This window comes from Sciurus vulgaris (genome assembly GCF_902686455.1).
Source record: "Sciurus vulgaris genome assembly, chromosome: 17".
Lineage (NCBI taxonomy): Eukaryota > Metazoa > Chordata > Mammalia > Rodentia > Sciuridae > Sciurus > Sciurus vulgaris.
In genome coordinates, this window is record NC_136478.1 from 60,136,692 (window position 1) to 60,155,479 (window position 18,788).

An 18,788-nucleotide genomic window follows, 5' to 3' on the forward strand; every position below is an offset into this window, starting at 1 on the left:
GAAGTTAATTCACAATAAGGTCGGGGAGACAGGGAAGAATAGAGTTACTTTATATTAGAACGGGAGTGAAGTAAGGGGAAGGGGTATGGGGAAAGGAATGACAGTAGAGTTAAACAGACATTATTACCTCATGTACAAGTATGACTGCATGACCAATGTGATCCTGCAATATGTATAGTTTGAAAAATGAGAGATTACACTATTTATGTATGAGATATCAAAATGTATAAATGCATTCTACTGTCATGTACAACTAATTGAAATAAATAAAATTTTAAAATAAAATTAAATAAATAAATAATAACTACAAAAAAATAGTTAAGACTATGGGGTTGGGTTGTGGCTCAGTGGTAGAGCACTCGCCTAGCATGTGTGAAGCACTGGTTTGATCCTCAGCACCACATAAAAATAAATAAATAAAATAAAGACATAAAAAATGATTAAGACTAAAGTCAAGAAACACTGGAATCCAGATATGTAAAGATGTGGATGCAAAAGGTTAGCAGGGAGAAAGATGAGACATGTAGATGGTAGGTTTGGTGAATAGGGTCTGAGCAAGTATAGTAGTCCTGCAGCCTTCCTTCCATCCCCAAAGAGAAGTCGGTCACAGTGTATGGACCATGAAATTGCAACACATGCTGGGGACATGTCCCCTGTTTACAATGAAAATTGGGAAGTATGATTGTTGATGGTGACAGATTGTGAGAACAGAAACTACTATACATACGGATCACAATACAAGGGTTAGGACTGGATGCAGAGGCACTTACCTGTAATCCCAACTACTCAGGAGGCTGAGGCAGGAGGATCACAAGTTCAAGGCCAGCTGCAGCAACTTAGTGAGAATCTGTCTCAAAATAAAAAATAAAAGGGCTTGGGATGTAGCTCAGTGGTAAAGCACCCCGGGGTTCTATCCCTGCTACCACACACACACAAAAACAACCAGGGTCACACAATACTACTATGGAAAGGGACATTCAAGAATGCACAGCCCGTTCCCCTCAACCCATGGAATTCTCTACATTCTTTTCTTAATGAGTGAATACTCATACACTCTGAGTTATGGGAACGGAAAAGCTTCTCTGGTAGTGGTGGTCCAAATTCCACTGCTGATGGGAAGTATGTTAGAGCCTCTGGATTCTATCTGTGCACTGGGTGATGGAAAAAACTACTTTTGTCAGTTCCATCTGTGGAAGTGGATTAAACCTTATTAGCACCTTTGGCAGTTACTCGGTTGGCTGAGCTCCTAGCCCCTCATTCAACACCACCTAGTAGTCCCCAGACTCCTTCTATGGATACACAAATCTCATCTTTCTTCTGGAATATTTCAGCAGAAATTTGTAAACAAGAGTTATTCGCAGGTGTTCTTCCCTTGGTTAGAGGCCCAGTCTAGTTCTTTTTCTGAATCCTCTTGTGCTGGGTCTGGACACTGGAGCTCAGCTGGATCTTAGCACAGGGTTGCACAGTGCTGTTGAGCTGCCTCAGTGGCCACTGTGGATACCCATTCAGCAGGCACTTGCAGAGCACCCACTCTGCCATTGTAGCACTAGCACATCCATAACCTGACTCTGCTGGAAATGGAGCAAAGAGAAATGGAGGGTGATACAGAAGGAAGAGGCAGGAATACAAGAGAGACAGTCTCAGAAGAAAACATATCGAGTTTGATGATTCATGTATTCGTGCAACCTCACTGAAGAAGCAATTTACAAAGAAGGAAGAGCTTTCTCCACCAGTGCTGGCAAATACTGTGTTTTAGCTCTGGGCCGATTCTATCTTTGAAGAATGGCACAACATTGAGACCTCACTAGACGGATTAAACCACATATTAGGAAAAGCCCTGAAGAGATAAGTAGAAATCAGGAGGTGGTTTTGGAGAAATTAAACATTTTAATTTGTTTGAAAAGATGACCACTGAGTGTACAGGAAACAAAAAGAATCCCTATAAATTCGTGACTTTTTTTCATTCTGAGCCCACCTCAGTTCCCAGCCTTGACTTGCTGTTTCTCCTTCTTACTTCACCCCCAAATCACCTATGATCACTTCCCTCGATCCCACTGCTACGCCACACACGAGTCCAGGTGGAAATGACCTCGTTCCTTCCCCAGGCACCGTCTCCACCCTCTGGCTTTGTTACTCCTTACTAATGTGTGAGGGAGGCCTCCTGGAGAGCTCCCCACAACCCCTCTCTGCCTTCTCCTCTGGTGGCTTCATCTCTTTGATGAGCTACATTGTGAATTTTTTCTTTTGCTCAGACTAATTCAGCTTTCATTCCTTTCTTCAACAGTACTTACATTTTTAACTCAAAAAAATATGCGACTGATTTATTCCTCTGCCATTTTCATAGTGGACACACTCACGTCTCCAGCACACAGATCGAAAAAGAGAACCTCACCAGTTTCCCCCATACCCCCTCTTTTCCCCTCCTAGCCACCCTCAAAGGTGTCCACTAACTGGACTAGTACCACCCCCATCTTCATTGTTTTTAAATTCTGGCTCATCAATTTCATAAAGTCTGTACTGTGCTTCATCTGGGAATTCTCAACAGTTACTAGGATGTAATTGAATTCTTTCCTCCTTTAACCTTAGTGTCCCAAAAAAGGACTAGAAATACTGGCACCTAAACTCTCTTGCTTTTCTCCACCCTTAGCCTTTCACTCTTGATCTCCCTGGGCCCCAAGCAGGAAAAACATACATCTATCCAAAAACATTAACATCATAATTCATCAACCTTACTAGCAAAGAACTGAAAAGTGAGATTTTTTTCCCCATTTAAAATGGAAAACGAATTTTTATACTTTATTCTAGAGATAGTAAAACATGCCGGACTATCTTATTCTTTACTTTTGATTTTGCACAATGTGACCTGTGCAAAAACTTGGAAAATTAATTTGGAAATATAAGGAAACCGGCCTCCCCCACCACCTGTCAATCTGTGTTCCGTCTGCCTCTCCCTTTACAGGAATTTCCGGCCTCCCCATCACCTGTCAGTCTGCGTTTGTTCTTCCCGCCTCTCCCTTACAGGAATTTCCAGCTTATGCTGCCATAATCTTCCTGCCTCCCACGTTAAGTTCTAATATGTCATTGGTCCATCAGTCAGTCAAAGAATTCTCCTCCACGATTGGTTCCTCTCAGCCCGCGAAATTCCTATGTCTGAGAGAAACTTTGCGCCATGCTCTCTCTTTTTTCTTCTTTCCTTTTCCCCCAGTGGACGTGAATCCTCTGCATAAAATAAAAGTTCCTCTTGTGAGACCTGTGTCTGCAGAGCGTTTTTCTGGGAGCTAAGGATGAACCATAACTGCCCCTAACAGGAAATACCCTAGCTGCAAATTGGTTAATACTCTTTTAATGGTAATTTCACTTAGGGTGCTTTAACCCCACAGGCAAAATGAAAAACCATATACGTGGAAATATTTATTCAGGACATGTGTTATGAGAAATTGCCAGGAACTGTGCTGCATAACAGTGGGTGGTTAAAGAAGCTTTAGGGTTTTAGCTTACATGGCATGTTATGTCCCATTAAACTGCACAGAAATATGCAGTAATCTCCAGTCAAAAATATGAAAGGAAATCTTTGGTGGCTGTTGAGATAGTTCAGAGGGCTGCGCTTGGTTCCGGCTTCTGGACCTCTCAGAGGTGACGTCACTCTTCCCCAGCTGCTCGCTGGTGCGCAGGCGCAAAGCTCCCCGTGAGAAAGCAACCGCAGGTACTCAGGGAAAGGAGAGCGCCAACTGCGCTCGCCACCCAGCACGGAGGCTGAGGCCCCAGGGTCGCGAGTTCAAAGCCAGCCTCTGCAATTTAGCGAGACTTTGTCTCAAAATAAAATATAAAAAAGGGCTGGGGAATGTGGCTCGATGACAGAGTGCGCCTGGGTTCACACCTCATCCGCCACAATCGGAGTTACCCACGCCAACCAGCCCCTTCCCGGGAAACCGGAAGGAAGCCTCTCGTCCCGGTTTCATAAACACCCAGCACATCTTTCCACACTGTGAAAGGAAATCGGACCCCGCAGGGACTGACAAGGAGCGGTTTACCGGAAACCCTGGGACTGCCACGCGCAGCTCCGCCTTCGTCTCTGTGCTTGGGGACAGTGCACGTCCACTCGGTCAACGGAACCACATCACACGTTGTTTAATCCACTCTGCGGAGAACTCCTAGCCCGTTACTTTTGCTTACTTGCTTTCTTTTCGCTTTGTAATGTTTGTCCCTCTTCTCCCTCGGTGGTGTGCGTTGCGGAACTCGTCCCCAGAGGACCCCTGAACTCTGGTTCCGTCGTATTCTGCTCACCTGGAAATAATGCCCTGGCAGAATTCGAATCTAACTCAAAAGATTTCAGAATAGTTAGTACTGTTGAAACAAGTGGAAAATCTTGGCAAGTTGCAACATTTTTCTTTTCTAATCACAAATATGTTCTTTAAAAAAAAAAATCAAAAAGAAAAACTGTGTTAGTCAGTTTATGTATTTCCAAGATACCAACAGGTTCAGGTAAAGGTTCAGCATTTTCCGAAATCGTCTGTGGTTAAAATCATAGATTTCGGGCTAGGATTGTAGCTCGATGGTAGAGCGCTTGCCTAGCATGTGAGAGGCACTGGGTTGGATTGTCAGCACCACATATAAATAAAATAAATAAAGGTCCAACAACAATTTTTTTAAAATTTAATCACAGCTTTAGTTTCCTTTTAATAATGAAATTTTCCATTTTCCTGGCATAGTGGTGTCTAGGAATGACATCTTGTCTCAGACATTTAATATCTATTAAAGTGGTTGCAGAGCTAATTTTACATTATATATTTCTCTTCATATTTTTGACTGGAGATTATATTTCTGTGCAGTTTAATGGGTCATAACATGCCATGTAAGCTAAAACCCTAAAGCTTCTTTAACCACACCACTGTTATGCAGCACAGAGTTCCTGACAATTTCTCATAACACATGTCCTGAATAAATATTTCCATATATATGGTTTTATATTTTGCCTGTGGGGTTAGAGCACCCTAAGTGAAATTACAGATTAAAAGAGTATTGACCAATTTGCAGCTAGGGTACTTCCAAATTAATTTTCCAAGTTTTTGCACAGGTCACATTGTGCAAAATCAAAAGTAAAGAATAAGATAGTCCGGCATGTTTTTCTATCTCTAGAATAAAGTATAAAAATTCGTTTTCCATTTTAAATGGGGAAACAAATCTCACTTTTCAGTTCTTTGCTAGTAAGGTTGATGAATTATGATGTTAATGTTTTTGGATAGATGTATGTTTTTCCTGTTTGGGGCCCAGGAAGTCCAAGAGTGAAAGGCTAAGGGTGGAGAAAAGCAAGAGAGTTTAGGTGCCAGTATTTCTAGTCCTTTTTTGGGACACTAAGGTTAAAGGAGGAAAAATGATCTTTCTGAAGTCACACCAATAAGAAGATGTAAAAGCCAGTTGTAAATACCAATTTAGCACTCTTTGTCTAAGTATATCAGAGTGTAGGAGTTTAATAAGGTGTCAGCCTTTCTCTGCTCATAGTGCCTAGTTCCCTTTAACTCCAAACAAATCAGCACTCAGCAAGAGGCATCCCCCAGAGTCCCCCTTCAGACAAGATCCATTCCTGGCTATTACCGGCAGGACATTCTGTAGCCATGGTTGACACAGAGAATAAGACACAATGTGTCCCTTCAACAAGAATGCTGTAATCATGAGGTAATTAATATTCTTATCTCCTTAAATCTTTATCATGTCTTTGTATTGGGAACGTTTGAACTCCTGTCTTCCAGTTTTTTACAAAATATTTTCTAAATTGTTGTACACTTTTGTCAACATACCCTGCTGAAGAAGAACTGATTCCTCCCACCTGACTGCTTTGGCACCTGCTATCCAGCCTCCCTCCACCTCCTCTCCCCACCCAGTCAGCCTCCCCAGTAACCACGGTTCTCTGTCGACCTCAGGCTTAGTTCTGTCTGGCAGGAAGGTTAGCACCCATTCCTCAGGCAACTGTCCTTAGGAGTCCTGGGGCAGTGGGGTGCAGAGAAGAGAGAAGGACCTAAAATCACAGAGGCACAGGCTGATGCAGGGCTTCCCAGAGAGGCTGGAAAGGCCTGATAACGTTCCTTCAGCAGAACTCTCCCTTCTCTGTCAGGTCTCAGATTTTGATCTGCAGAGGTCAGATGGTATCAGTAAGCAGGAGCCTTAGAATCTAACCCTTGTGGCTGGGTGTGACTGTAATCCCAGCTGTTTGGGAGGCCAAGGCAGGAGGATTATAAGTTCAAAGCCTGCCTCAGCAACTTAGCAAGACCCTAAGCAACTTAGAGAGACTCTGCCTCAAAGCAAATTATTTTAAAGGACTGGGGATGTGGCTCAGTGATTAAGTACCCCTGGGTTCAATTTCCAGTATCAATTAAAAAAAAGAAGAAGAAGCTAAGCTTTGTGTATTTGACCAGCAATGTGATATTAAGACCTATGCTACTCTTCTTCCGTGGAATATAAATATTGCCTGGAATAGTAAATTTCAAAGTATGCTGACCTCTCTCCCTCTGTGTTCACCCTGGCTAGAGATGAGATTGTGCGGAAAGCAGGGGCTGACCTCCACAGGTCAGTTGACTAGGAAACTAGTTGCTGACCCCATCACTTCAAGTCAAGGGGCTTGTTTCCTCTAGAAGCTGACATTGTACTACAGGAGCCCTGGTGAAATCCAGACCTTCTCTAAATTCCATCCTGTATGCATGAAGGAATTGATTTAAATTGAAATTACTGAAAACAAACACACACACACACACACACACACACACGACTTTGGTGAAACCATGTGGATAAAAATGTGAGGCTGACATTTCTGGAGAGAGAAAAAACATGAGCCTCTACCATAGAGTTCCAGAGAAAATTTATTAATGGTTCCATCTCAGAGAAGAAAGGAAAGCTACTATCAGTTTATGCACAGCATGAAAGGCGGTAGCCTTGGTTCATGTCTGGGGAATACATGCTCCATGACGAGAGAGTGGAACTGGACGTCAGGGCAGAGAACGCCCGCCTCTCAGACCTGGTGTGCTAGAAATAGGACATCCCAATTATGAGAGTCAGAGGACCATAAAGACTACTTCACGCCATTTGGGTGCAGTTTAATGGTCTCTCCTATACACCACCTTTCTTAAGTGTGGGGTGTTACTCCATTAGACAATCTGGCAGGAACCCCTGTAAAATGTTTTATCTATTCATACAAATTCAAGATCAGAACTTGATTTCATGATGTTTAAAAACTCCCAGAATACTTGCCGTAAGTCTGCTTACAGGCTCTTGAGTCCCTGGATCACGTCCCTCACAGAGGTTACCTCTACTTGAATATCTACAATGATGCAGAAATCAGCATCTAACGGAAGTCAATCATGGCCCTGAGCAACACGACAGGGAAAAACTCAGTAAGCTGTATGAAGAGGGGGGCATTAGAGTGTGCACAGCACATATAAATTGCTTTAACTTCTAAAATAGTAATATGGATGTACATTAATTTACAAAATCATCCATCGAACCAAAAACCACCTTTAGAAATCTGTACTACAAAACCAAAGCACCCATATGCAAAAAAAAAAAAAATAGAATACAGTGATATTCTTTGCAGCATCATTTACAGATGAAAAAAAAAAAAAAACACCCTGTGACCACAAATGGTGTTATTAGTCCAGTTTGTGGACACCTTTGCAGGGCACTGGGAGTGAAGGGTGGGAGGGGACTTCAGGGAAGCTGCTTATATTGTTTCCCGATCTGGATGCTGGAACCAGGATATGTCCCCTGGGGATGTTCATGGGGCAATGTCAGTTTCTGCGTATTTGTTGTGGTTTATTTTTTAAAGGTCAAGGAAAGAGCCATTGGTTATGTCTGAAGGGCAGGTGGTCTAATGTTGAAACCTGAATTGAGTTTGAAAGATCAAGGAAAAGAAGTTTTTTTTAAAAAAAGTATTTATCCAGGAGATGAAACCATGATGGGAAAGAGGGCAGAGGAAGGAGGTGAGAGCTATCCAGGAGGTTCGCATGTATGCCAAAAATAGATTGCAAATTCCAGAAGGCTATAAAGGAGTGGGTGGAGGAAATAATTTAATAATGAAATAATTTCCTTTTTCCCTATTTTTATTGGTGCATTATAGTTGCGCAGAATGGTGGGGGGTTTGTTGTTACATATTCATATGTACACATGATGTGACGATACAGTTTGGCCAATATCATTCCCCAGTATTGCTCTTTTCCCTCTTCTCCTCCCTTCCCCTGGTTTCTTTCCCTATTCTACTGATTTCCCTTCAATTTTTGTGAAATGCTTACCCCACTGCTTTCTTTTCCTTTTTCCTCTCTACCTTCCACATATGAGAGAAAACATATGAACTTTGACCTTGGTACATTATCTCGAAGACCCTATTTCCAAACAAAGTAACTCACAGCTATCAGGGCTTAGGACTTCATCTGAGGATGGGACACAGTTCCACCCACTACGCGATTTCTTGGCAGAGTTGTCAAAGGTGACAGAGGCTATTTGGCTCCAGAGCCTCAAATGACCCTTTCTTCAACTTTCTTGACCCTTTCACTCACTTCCAGTGCCTGGCAAAGGTGTCCACAAACTGGACTAATAACACCATTTGTGGTCACAGGGTGTTTTTTTTTTTTTTCATCTGTAAATGATGCTTCAAAGAATATCACTGTATCCTTTTTTTTTTTTTTTTTTTTTTTGCATATGGGTGCTTTGGTTTTGTAGTACAGATTTCTAAAAGTGGTTTTTGATTCAATGGATGATTCTGTAAATTAATGTACATCCATATTACTGTTTTAGAAGTTGCATGCCAGCCCTTTCTTTAGATAGTCAGTTTGGACTTCCAGCTTCTGGTCACACACATAAGGAATATGGAAGTCACCTGTCCCTTCCATACAACAAGGGGAAAAAAGCTAAACAGAGTGAAAATCAATCATTATTCCTAGAACCATCGGGGAATTCAGGGCACAGGTTGGTCACTGCCCCCCAAATTGGAGAGAGAGACAGGCAGATACAGAGAACTACAGTTTGACAGCAGAGACACAAGAGCAGAAACTTGCGTGGAAACCAGTCCTAGGCAGGAGAAGCTAAGTACAATGGATGAATGGCTGGAGGCTTTGTGTGGACCAGGTGGAAAGCTGGAAACTCCAGGTGAGGGGCCAGTCTTAGGGGGAGGTGCCAAACTTTGGGGAATGCTCCCTCCAGCGAGTGACCCTACCAGGTTTTCACAGTGAAGAACTGATAAACCCTCATCCTTCTATCAGGAGGAGGGGAAGCAGCCATTTTTAAATATACCAGAGCCTTCTGTTCTTAGCAAGTTGTACCTTCAAAAGAGAATCAGATTAGACATTTAACTGAGTCTGAAAGGTCAGTGCCTTCTCTGGGTGAGATTGGTTCCAAAGTGTATAAGCCCTGGAAAAGAGCCTCTTGCGTCCACACCAAGGGTAATTACAGCTATCTGACCTGAAAATTTTACACCACATGCACGTTCTTTCTTTCCAGAGAGGAACAGAAAATATCTTCAGGGCATTCACGCCTTTAATTTGTAGGCAAGCAACTCAATGTCTCACAGAAAAATAAATCAAGCCCGAAGATTATTTTTTCCTCACACCTGGAATGTGCAGAGACAAAAGAAGAACAACGTCATTTGACCTCCTGAGATATTACTGGAGCTGCCATCAACTTTTATGAGTCTTTCTCTTTTAATTGCATTATTTTGAGAGACAATTGGCTCAGTGGATCTACTCCTTTATAAATCATACACTTCCATGTAAATGTCAGGAAAATAAAAATAATTAGCTGTGTATGTATATAACCTTCATAAGTTGATCAACCATTTTAACAAAAAGATTCCTGATCCCTCTAAAGAATTGACTCCGGGAGTTGAGTGAAAATTTCATAACTGAACTGCAAATCAAGGGCAAGCTAAACAAGGATCATTCTTCAGAGTTCATTGTAATTGACTAGGCAAGGCTAGCAGCTTCTGTTTTTCGATATTGCAATTTTGATTATTTAACTATGGAATCCACTATTCCTCCTCTAGATCTCTTTCCTTATATTTAATGTTAGATAAATGGTGTATTCCTGTCCTCTAGCTGCTGTGACAAGCTTAAAGCAACAGAAATCTATTCTCCCACAGATTTGGAAGCCAGAGCCTGAAGTCCAGGTGTCAGCAGAGCGGCGGTCCCCCAGGAGAGAGTCCTCCTTGCCTCTTCAAGTGGCCACAAGTGTTCCTTACCCTGCAGTCTCTTTCTACTCCATCTTCATATCTCCCCTTCCCTATGTTTGTATGTCTCTCAAAACTCTACCTCTCTCTTTTAAGGATACAAGTGATTGCATATGGGCCCCTGTTGTGGGGATCACAAAAGAAGCAGCAAACGGCCCTCAAAGAATGACAGAAATCAAACTTTCCACCAGCAAGCCCAGAGGAGATCAGCACTCCAAATTCTGAGTGCCTTTACCAGTTTTTCACAACATTTATAGGCTATCTAGTGTCAAAATTTTTCTAGTTTAAAATGATACCTAATTGGGCACAAGGTTTCAAAAAACACCATATAAGATTGTATGTAAGGGTTTTCAAGAGGGAAATGTGTTTACAAAAGCAGTGTGATAAGAGAGGCTGGCTCCTCTCACAAGGCCTTCCTAAATCTCCAGCCTTCAGCCAGCCCTGAGCCTTCACAGGGGCGTTTACACTTCAAAAGGACTTGGTTAGATCCCGGGGAAGGTCCTATACAGTCCAAAGGGAAGGACTAAATGGTTCTACTTAGGTCCCCTGAAACCCAGCTAGTGGGAACAGGGAGGAGAATTCTGTCTTTCCCAGGCACTAATTCTTAGAGACAGCATCCTTAGTTGACTTTACATCCAGGCCTGGGTCAGTTACCCACTACACCCCCATGGATAATCCATGATGAATTCCTCCTCCTAACTTTAATTACATCCTTTGCTCTATAAGCTAACTAATATTCACAGCTTCCAGGGATTTTATACAGATGTCTACTTGGAAGCCATTGTCAGCCCACCCCAAAATGGTGCATTTTTAAATTCATCAACCAGTAAGGAAAAAATAGTGTAGGGATGAAGAGGAAATGTCCCCCTTTGCCCTCCAATGGTTCACTGGAATGAACTGACTATAGACAGATTAAAAAACATCCACATTCATTCATGTGCATGGAGGTGACCACAATTGCGTGCTGGCCCAGCTCAATTCAGACCCTCACACACCCCTCTTCAAAGGGGAGGAGGAGAATGGAGAAGGGATACCATGTTTAGGTGGGTAGTAAGAGACTCTGGGAATTCAGTGGGCTTGGAGAACATAAAAAGACCTGGGCCAATGTCTGTTGGCCACAAGAGAGACAATGGTTTATAAATGGTTTTATAAATGGTTCTCTTGCATGCAGGATGGGACGGAAATAAAAGACAACGGTGTATGGACCAAACTTGGTTCAGGTGTGTTGACCTATTTCAGTCTTCCCTGCTGCTGTCTGAGCCTGATTTCTCTGGCTAATGAAATTCAGTAGGAAGAGTTCAATGCAAGTATGCTCCCCTTTGGGTAGATCTGGTCAAGTAGATAAGGAAAGGTTGCAGAAAGCTGCCCCTCACTAGCCATTTTATGCTCTGTCTACCACTACAGTAACAGAGAGGAAGGTGAAGGGACCTGAGTCTGATCACCAAGAGGAAATGGGCTTGCTGTTCCCAGCGGGAGCAAGAGTGGAGTACTGTTTGGGAGCCATAGATTCAATGGGGTACCCTATTACTGCTCTACCCAGAATAACTGACAGGCATGTTATTTTTGGAGCTCCAACTATAATGTCTACATTTCAATTAGTAGGGAGGAAAAGCCAAGAAAGGAAGCCACGTGTCCACTAAGTCAGTTCTTTTTTCAAGAAACACAATAGTGTTGGTTTACAAGTATCTGTCACATGCCATAGTCTGATTACACAAACATTTCCCCCTAAGGAAGACTTAGAAGAGTCCGTTTTCTCAGCCTGGCATGTTGCTTAAAAAAATTCCACACCTCCAAAATTTCAAGGTTTCATATAATGAGGCAAAAAGAGAAGGCAGATGTTAAGTGAACAACCAGCAGACAGAATGTTCGTTTTCCTGAGATGATCAATGATCCAGTCTGTCTTCAGAGTAATAGCTGAAGTGCCATGAATAAGAATTACTTGTGGTTTAATTTGCCTGTATCACAGGATTTGACAACAATGATAATTTATAGAAATTTTCTTGTTGCATCAATGGCCATAATGAAAGTAGAGTAACTCAAAAGCATCATCAAAGAGGGCACACACTTGGCATATCTCTGCAAGCACAAGTTCACGACCCAGAACAGAAAGGCTAGTGCTTCACAGGAGGGAGACTCAACCCTTCAAAGCCAAGAACCTGCATCCCACTGCTAGCTGCATTGCAGAACTTAAAGCTAAATGCAGGATGACTGGGGCTTTCCAAAGTACAGCTTACTCTCAAATATTTAACATCCTTCATCCACCACCACACCAGAGCTCTCCATCCCCAATTTCATTGTAGGTGATTTTTTTATTTTTTCAGTCACATGAACATTTGCTGTTGTTGTTGTTGTTGTTGTTGAATCTAAGTTTTCTCCACGAGCTGGATTTTAACCCCAAGCCATAGTATTCTCTGGTGAGTTCTCTAATATGACAAGACCTCACACCTGGAATGGTACCTTCTCCTCATATAAGAACCTTTGACATGTCATTTCTTTTTTAAAAAATATTTTTAGTTGTAGATGAACACAATGCCTTTATTTTATTTATTTATTTTCATGTGGGGCTGAGGACAGAACCCAGTGCCCCACATGTGCCGGGCAAGTGCTCTGCCATGGAGCCACAGCCCAGCATGTCATTTCTTCATCAGACCTCGTGTTCAATCTTTAAAGGTCATTGAGCTGTTCACTACTTAATGAAACACACCCTTTCCTCCTGGAAACAACTGATCAGTGTTCCTCCTGTATCGTTATAGACGTCGAGAGCAAATCAGTGGTTCCCAGAGGCTGGAAAGAGTGAAGCCAGAAGGTGATGGGGAAATGGTCAGTGGTTGCTAAGCAACCGTTCGATGGGAGAAATAAATTCAGGCATTCTACAGCACAGTAGGGTGATTATAGATGATGTGTCATTTACTTCAGAAATATAGAAGGAAGGGTTTGCAATGTTTTCACCATCAGGCAATGACAAATGTTGGGGCAGGAGACATGCTTGCCTGATTGGAGTTTTACACAGGCGTCCAGTTCTGAAACATCGTGATGCCCCATAAATATGTGCGACTATTTTGTGTCAAACAAATGTGTGTGTGCTTCTCTCTGTCTGGCAGCACTGGTCACACTTCCACTGCTGTCGTTATTTGTTCAAATATGTACTGTGAATTGTAAACTTTTATACAGACAAGACATAACACAACACCTGGTCAAAACTGGGGAGAGGTAGCCTTGGGTGTCATAACTTGTTTCTTGGACGGCAAATTAGAAGTAGTCTTAATCTTCCACATGCTGCTGTACAACACGGAATATAACTCATGGCAATCTGCTTAAATTTCTATTTGCAAGACAGAAGAGCTCTCATTAAATGGACCTTAAAATGGAGGTATAAATATTTAAGGACTGGAAGTCACTGTGTGCACGTAATGTCTTTGACCCAAATGAACCAAAGAGAATTCTGATTTTGAAACAAAAAAAAATCTGGTTTTTGAAATGGTTACTCATACATTGATTTGTGATTATGTTTGTTAATCTAAGATCTCCAACTTCATTTTCCTGAATTCTTCAATTACAACTCTTTTGATTGCACTGTTAAGAGTTACCCATTGAATACCAGGAACTGGCACCAGGAAGTTTGGTGGCTGAGGGTTAGAGTTAAAAGACTCCCTTAATGGAGTGCAGGGAGGGGGTTCCATCAAAAGAGAAGAAAGGTCAGTGGAGGAGAGGAAGGGATTTGGGTGGAATAAAGGAAGAGCAGTGAAATGAATCTGACCTAACTTTTCTTTCTTTCTTTTTTTTTCATTGTAAACAATGGGGTACAACTTGTTTCTCTGGTCTGACCTAACTTTTCTATGGACATGTAAGAACATACCACAGTGACTCGCACCTTTACATATATCCACAAGACACTGATTTTAAAAACCAAAAACTCTAAATAAATAGTAGAAAGATCGGTAGAGGGAAGGGAACGGGGAGGAAGGAGAGGAGGGGCAGAGGAAGCCCTGGGGACTAATTTAGAGCAAATTATATTCCATGCTTTTATAATTATGTTAAAAATGAATACTTATGGGGGCTGGGGATATAGCTCAGTTGGTAGAGTGCCTGCTTCACATGCACGAGGCCCTGGGTTCAATCCCTAGCACCGCAAAAAAAAAAAAAAAAAAAAAAAAGAATACTTATGTATAACTAAAAAGAACCAATTTTAAAATACAAGAAGAAGACTCCCTTGAGCATTAACTGTACTACCATGTTCTATGTAAGACCCTCGGAATACATTTGCAAAAATTTAGACTAGGATTGGGTCTTCAGCAGAGAGGAATGATGTCGTATCCAGCTCTGAAAATCACAAAAGTATCAAATAACAACCACAATGGTGAATAGAAATCCAGAGAGGTATAGTAAGCCTTTGCCTCCAGACCTCTTGTTTTCTTATTTATTTTATATCTACTAAAATGTAAACTTGGCCAAAGCTATGTCAAGATGACTTATTTGTGTTGGATGCAGTCCGAAGGCACACTTCAGTGGACCCAGGCTGGGAGTAGATGGGGCAAAGTTAGGAGGACCCAACAGTCGACAGGAAGAGCGAACACACCCCTGCCCAGACCAAAAGGGGAGCCCAGGCATGGCCAGCCACGTCCCTCCTGTTCTTTTTCCACCCTGCATGTTGAGAAGGGGACTGGAAACACACTGTCCTTAAATCTCACTTATCAATCGGAAAACTCTGTTTGTTTAAGGATCAAGTGTCAAAACTGACCCCTTTCTAAAATGCCACTTTAAAGTTCACTCCTCTGCACTCAGCGCCATTCTGGTGGCTGTTAGATGACGTGTCAGCAAATTAGAGCACGTGATCCGTAAGTGCCACATCAACACAGGGCCTCTATAAAAGCAGCCAAGCTCTCCTGCCGACCAGCAGTAAATTCACAGGAGCTGGAGGAGAGTGAGGACTTACTTCGGGATGAAGGTGCTAGTTCTGACCCTTGCTCTAGGCCTGGCCTGCGTTGCCCAGGATTTGAATGGAGAAACAGAATCAGGTCAGCAGAGAAAGGTACCAATGGGGAGGCCTCATTCAGAACTGTAGAGAGATCTGTGGGACTTTCTGTTCCTTTGCATGTGTGAGTATAGTATGCCGACGTATGTGCATGCATGTGTGTGTGCGTGTGACGTTGGGTACAGAATTCAGTTTTACCTTGGCTTGCCTCAGTGACAAAAATCACTGAAATTATGACAGTACTTGTCACAATAATCAATGGCCACCTTCAAACTACAAGCCCATCACCCACAATTCTCCATGCTGTTCACAAGCACACACTCAAGCCTAATTTCACCAGTCTTGCTATATTTTCAGTTTTGCCCCTGAGTAATGCAGCAACAACAGAAGGGTTTTTGTTTTGTTTTGCTTACAGTTTTTTTGTTTTTGTTTTTGTTTTTTAGTACTGGAGATTGAACCCAGGTGCACTTAATCACTGAGTCACATCCCCAGCCCTTTTTATATTTTATTTAGAGACAGTTTGGCTGAGTTGATTAGGGCCTCGCTAAGTTGCTGAGCCTGGCTTTGAACTTAGGATCCTCCTGCCTCAGCCTCCTCAGCTGCTGGGATTACAGCCACCATGCTGGCTCATCAGAAGCTTTTATTAATCCAACAATTGGATTTGTTTTATTTTTTCATTTTTTGAAAGTCATGCACAGAGCAAAGAGCATCCTAATATGTCTCCCGTGAACGTTCTTTTCAGTTTTTAAAAGATTGAATACTGTGTACGTGGTGGCCAACAAACCGAAAATGATAAGCGAAAATGGACCACTAAGAATTTACCTCCGTAGCGTTGAAAAGCTGTTCAACAGAGACCTCAACATCACCTTTTATCTCAGGTGGGTGCTCAGTCACAGACCAGCAGAAGGTTAATGGCTTAAAATCCCAGAGGAAGAGAAATGCGAGATCACGTAGGCCTAGGAATGTTCACGTGGAAAATGAAAACACTTGTGTTGATGCTTCAGACGAAGAATCAGCGCAGTGTGGGGGACCAGCCTATGCCAAAACACCAGAAAAAGAAATAACGGGGTGCATTTGTGTCAAAGTTACCTGGTTAACTATGAGTGAGTAGTCCCCGTGAACAGGGCAGGAGTTGTGAGTGGAGAGAGACAGAATACTTCGTGACTAACCACATAGGTCTTCACTAATTTGTAGGAAACCCTTGTGAATTACTGAACACAAGAGGGGCACACCCAAAGGCCACCCCATGAGAATGGGCAGAGGCTTGTGCCTTTCAGAGCTTGCTGCAGCCAGGAAGTTGATCACTGTAACTTGCTGAGCAGAGGCTCAAAGGCAGGCAGAGGATGGGGAAAGTTTAGAGTGGAAAAAAAGAAAACCTCCAGGTGTGACCTGATTGGAGACTGCTGACACGAGGAAGCTGCAGTTTGTCCAATCAGAAGCAGTATCCAATGGAATTGGCCAGGCATGCAAACTTGGCTTTCCCCCAAGTGGCCCTAAGTTAGAAGCAAATGCTAAAAATTAGGGAAGCCAGTCAGCTTCCTGGGCTGTTGGCTGCAGATTCTGGATCAGAGTTTTGTTTTACATCTGTATAGTCAGGCCCTTGTCCATTGGTACCCAAGTCTCTCCGCAATGAGATATAAGGTTATTCCAGAGTTCTTCTGAATTGCCTGAAGAGAGAGTGTGGTCAAGCAAGAATTAGCAAGCCATGCCCCACTGCACCTGGCCTCTGTCTAGCTTTTGGTGGCCACTCAGCATGAGATAGCAAGATCCTGGACTTCCACAGCAGCAGTGATAGGAGAGATAAAAACAACTGTGAAAAGCATTTAGAAGATCAGTTAGGAGAAAAAGCAAAATGTGTACAATGGAAATCACACTCATCCAGGTTATCTGATTCTAGTCTCTGACCTATTTTGCAGCTCTGCAAATTGTAGATAATTGATAGCAATGCAAAAAGTAAATCTTGCCCAAAGACAAGTAAGTTCTGCCCTGTCCCTAGAGCTTCATGGACTTCCCTTGTTTCAACCAACGTTCCTTTACTCCCTTCAGAGTTGTGCTCTTTTAGGCTTCTGTTCTGAGCCATTTGTACCATTCGCCTAATCACCTTAATGACTAGTGGATTAAATAAAATCTTAACATGTAGATTTATGTAAAAGAAAAATCACAGCATGTTCCATGGTACACAAACTAGAAACAACCAGATGTGCATCAGCTTTAAAATATATGAACCAGTGGTGGTGTTCTTTTAAGCTGGCATATTTTATATGTGTTTTTATAGGCATAGCAATGAAAAGGAGCAAATGGATACTACATACATGAACATGGATTAAGCTCACAACCACAATATTGAGTGAAAAAAGCTAGAAAGAGGCCAGGTGCAGTGGGGCAGGCCTGTAATCCCAGCAACTTGGGAGGCTGAGTCAGGAAAATTGCAAGTTCGAGGCCAACCTCAGCAATTTAGTGAGGGCCTGTCCCAAAATAAAAAAATAAAGGTCTGAGATATAGCTCAGTGGTAGAGTGCTCCTGGGCTTCATTTCCAGTGGAGGAGGATGAGGAGGACAAGAAAGGAGAAAGTAAAAGAAAGCTAGACAGAGCTCACACATTGTACTCCATTTGAGTAAATCAAAGGCAGACAAATTAATGTGTGGGGATAGAAATCGAAATGTGGGTTAGTTTGGTGCACTTTAAATGAAAAGACATAGAAGAGTCTCCTAAATTTCTGGAAATGCTCTTTTCTTAATCTGAGGACACATGGTTGTACACGTTTGTAAAAACTAATCTTTCTATTCACATATGCACACTTTAATGCATATTTCTCACATCTCAACCAAATAAAGGCAATAAAAGCACTCTGTGCTGCAGCACAGCTATACTAATGACATAACCTGGGCAGTCACACTATGGGTGGCATTTTCTTCAGAGACAGGTTTTTCATAGACCAAAGAACTCTAAGGGAGTGTAACAAAATAAACAGATCGCTCCCTGGCAGAATGCCACTCATAGATATTAAGTATTTCTTTTAATTGATGAGTTTAGTGAACATTTCACTAATTCAAAATTACTTTGTTTTCAAGGGTTAATTGCACATGCCAAAAATTCAGCCTCCTTGCCTCAAAAACTGAAGACATGTGGTACAGCATGTCCTGTGAGTATGATCGGTCCTCTGCAGTGCTTTTGTTTTAAAATATGGTCATGCCTTGCACAACAGCGTTTCGATCTTTTTTTTTTTCTACCATCATTTCCTCCCTTTTCACCCTTCTCTCATACCTCTGGTACAGCTGTCAATCACGTGGAGAAATGGATTTTCAGGCAAGATCTCTAAATAACTGCCTACAAAACTCACTGAAAAGAATTCAAGGAAAACCAAAGGCTTTATTGAAAGATAAGAAGAAAACAGTTTGTAAACATGGAAGAAGCAGCAGTCAACACAAAAGGAAATTGAAGGAACAGAGGGAGGGGCCAGATTACACAAGGAATTCCCTCATCTTCTCCATTTGCTTATGCAAATGAGGGATGCAAATGCAGGAGGTGCAATCATGCTTATTTCTGATTGGTTGATATTTACGTATGACAGGCAGTTCATTGATCAGGCCTGGGTCGCAAAACTTTAGGGAG

The 18,788-nt window shown here is 42.2% G+C and overlaps 1 protein-coding gene and 1 long non-coding RNA gene across 6 annotated transcripts in view; one reads left to right on the forward strand and one right to left on the reverse strand.

Annotated features, from left to right (window-relative positions):
• LOC306648937 (vomeronasal type-1 receptor 4-like) overlaps positions 1–4,237 on the reverse strand; it is an 85,809-nt gene extending 81,572 nt beyond the window's left edge. For 4 of the 5 annotated variants that reach the window (XR_013760532.1, XR_013760533.1, XM_079119439.1 and 1 more), the window contains exons 1-2: positions 4,174–4,237; positions 771–847 (exon numbers count right to left, since the gene is read on the reverse strand). The gene's annotated coding sequence lies outside the window, so the exon portion shown is untranslated. Of the gene's footprint in view, positions 1–770; positions 848–3,498; positions 3,709–4,173 lie in introns of those variants that run through there. The other variant, XM_079119438.1, reaches the window with a different exon arrangement.
• The window catches only part of LOC306648945, a 440,075-nt gene that overhangs the window by 309,361 nt on the left and 111,926 nt on the right, over positions 1–18,788 (forward strand). The window lies entirely within an intron of this gene.